The sequence below is a fragment of the Dendrobates tinctorius genome, unplaced genomic scaffold (genome assembly GCF_039654945.1).
Source record: "Dendrobates tinctorius isolate UK_male_01 unplaced genomic scaffold, ASM3965494v1 ptg000011l, whole genome shotgun sequence".
In the NCBI taxonomy this organism is placed as follows: domain Eukaryota; kingdom Metazoa; phylum Chordata; class Amphibia; order Anura; family Dendrobatidae; genus Dendrobates; species Dendrobates tinctorius.
Genome location: NW_027361679.1, coordinates 34,717,899 through 34,720,927, shown reverse-complemented (window position 1 = coordinate 34,720,927; position 3,029 = coordinate 34,717,899). Strand labels below are relative to the sequence as shown.

At 46.3% G+C, this 3,029-nt stretch overlaps 1 non-coding gene across 1 annotated transcript; it reads left to right on the top strand.

Annotated features, from left to right (window-relative positions):
* Positions 1-819: 819 nt before the first annotated feature.
* On the top strand, positions 820-892 carry TRNAK-UUU (transfer RNA lysine (anticodon UUU)). Its single transcript has one exon. It is a non-coding gene; the product is annotated as a tRNA-Lys (tRNA).
* Positions 893-3,029: the final 2,137 nt, after the last annotated feature.

Here is a 3,029-nt window from a genome sequence, read left to right as displayed (position 1 = left end):
CTGTGCTGGGGCTGGGGCAGGTGGGCTCTGCGGTGGTGGCAGCGGGCGGCGCTCTGAGGTGCAGTGGTGGCAGCGGGCTGTGCTCCGGTGCAGGGGCGGCGGCTCCGCCGGCATTTCTTCGCAGCCCGGAGGCCCCCACACTTCCCTTGCTGGCCGCCGCCATGTTGCGGTGGCCTCCAGGAGTATGGACGCCAGAAAGATGGCCGCCGGTCCAGGGACGGCGCATGCGCGGGATCAGATCTTGTCCTGAGATCTCGCGGGACGAGATTCAAATCTCGGCAACGAGATCTCGTCCCCCGAGATCTCGGGACGAGATCTGAAGCTGCACATGCGCCGTCCCCGGACCGGCGGCCATATTCCCAGCGTCCATGCTCCCGGAGACCACCGCAACATGGCGGCGGCCAGCAAGGGAAGTGCGGAGGCCTCCGGGCTGTGAAGAAATACCGGCGGAGCCGCCGCCCCTGCACCGGAGCACAGCCCGCTGCCACCACCGCACCGCAGAGCGCCGCCCGCTGCCACCACCGCAACGCAGAGCCCCGCCCACTGCCACCAGCCACCAGGTTAGTACCGTGTATTGCGACCATAAGACGCACCCCCCACTTTCCCCAAAAATTTTTGTGGAAAAAAGTGCATCTTATGGTCGGAAAAATACGGTAAATAGGAGATGTAATCTGACACCTCATTGTGATGGCAGACTATGGGTAGACCTTGATTTTTAATTTCCACAGTGACATGAATAAAGCAACATATCTTAGGGTATATTTACATGCACAGGAAGAGAATCTTTAAAAAAAATGTACAAATATTAAGCAGTAAAGGGCCTGGGTAGCTCAGTCAGTATAACATCAGGCTTTTAATCTGAGGGTCCAGGGTTCAAGTCCCTGCTCAGGCGTTAGGTTTTTAAGCTCCAACCTATCACTTGGCTTTGTTTAAATTTCACCTTTGGTTGAAAGTAAGTTGCATGCTTAGTTCACTCGTTCGTTATGAAAAAAATGCTGCATACTTCTACATAAGAAAGCAAACATATATTCGAAACTGAATGCATGATGCTTTTCTTGATTTTGGCTTTGTACTGTGATTTTAAACAGGAAATTTTGTTTCCCATAAAAATCACATAGATTCAGAGGGATTCCTACTTTTGTTTCTCTGTAGCACATGTGGCAGCAACAGTATGAAAAACAATAAACATCAGTACTGAGCTGTACTTATGGGAGTTCATCTTTGGAGAAAGCTAAATTAACTGCTTGATGCTGCAGCTCCACCTTCACATATCTGCCCAAGTCTGATAGCTTTTCACTAGGTTGATTATGCTCTTTTCCACTTTCCTGTGCATAGAATAAAATAGGAGATGTAACCTGACAACTCATTGTGATGGCAGACTATGGGTTGACTTTGATTTTTAATTTCCACAGTGACATGAATAAAGAAACATATCTTAGGGTATATTTACATGCATAGGAAGAGAATCTTTAAAAAAAATGTACAAATATTAAACAGAGAAGAGCCAGGGTATCTGAGTCGGTAGAGCAGCAGACTTTTAATCTGAGGGTCCAGGCTTCAAGTCCCTGTTCAGGCATTAGGCTTTTAACTTTCAACCTATCACTTTGCTTTGTTTAAGTTTCAGCTTTGCCTAAAAGTAAGTTGCATGCTTAGTTCACTCGTTTTTTATGAAAAAAAATGCTGCTTTCTTCTAGATAATAAAGCAAACATATATTTGAATTTGTCCAAACTGAATGCATGATGCTTTGCTTGATTTTGGCTTTGTACAGTGGTTTTAAACAGGAACTTTTGATTCCCACAAAAATCATATAGATCAGAAAGATTCCTACTTTTGTTCCTCTGTAGCACATGTGGCAGCAACAGTATGAAAAACAATAAACATAAGTACTGAGCTGTACATATGGGAGCTCATCTTTGGAGAAAGCTAAATTAAGCGCTTGATGCTGCAGCTCCTCCTTCACGTATCTACCCAAGTCTGATAGCTTTTCACTGGGCTGATTGCTCAACACTGCTCTTTTCCACTTTCCTATGCATAGAATAAAATAGGAGTTGTAACCTGACAACTAGGGTTGAGCGAAACGGGTCGTAAAAATTCAAAAGTCGCTGACTTTCGCCAAAGTCGGGTTTCATGAAACGAAACCCGACCTTAGCGTGAGGTCGGCCACGAGGTCGGCGACCATTGCGCCAAAGTCGCGTTTCAAAAGATGTTTTTGCACCCTTTTTCAGCCAATCAGGAAGAACGGACACTGTGGGCAACGTGATGACATAGGCAGCGGTTACCATCATGTTTGTGAAGGGCATGCAAGTGATTGGCTTGCTTTGTTTGGCATCACAGGGGGTATAAAAGGGCATGCACGCTGACCGCCATGTTACTTATGCTGATCTCAGAATAGGGAGAGCTGCTGCTGCTGATGATTCTGTTGGGAGAGCATTAGGCAGGGAAGAAGATACCAAAAACTACTTCTGCTGCTAGCGATTATGCCTGTACAACACACCAGTTACTGTGCAGTGCAAGGGGAGGCTATATTTCTGTGCATCGGCTCTGTTGGTTATTAGGCTGCCTTTTAAGGCTCCCTGATAGCTGCATTGCTGTTTTCACACTGCTGAGCAAACTGCTTTTTTCAAAGCAATCAAAATTTTATTGTTTTGTCCTGGTGAGTTACTGAGCGTGCATTTTTTCACACACTGTACAGCGGTGTACGTTCCTCACACAGTACCGTGTACCGGCTGTTATCACGGCCAAATTGAAGCTATCTACGTGTGTGACCCTGTAAGTCGAGGAGTTTGGCCGTTCTTACAGACCTACACCTTATAGTTTTGTCCGCTTTTCAAACAGTTTAGTATATTTACTGTTTGATTACATTCAAAACTAGAGAGAGACAGTGTGTGTCAGTCCGTATACAAAACACGGAGCTTGACAATTTTACAAACACCGTACAGCGGTGTACGTGCACGCTCCTCTTTCAGTACCGTGTACCGGCTGTTATCACGGCCAAATTGGAGCTATCTACGTGTGTGACTCTGTAAGG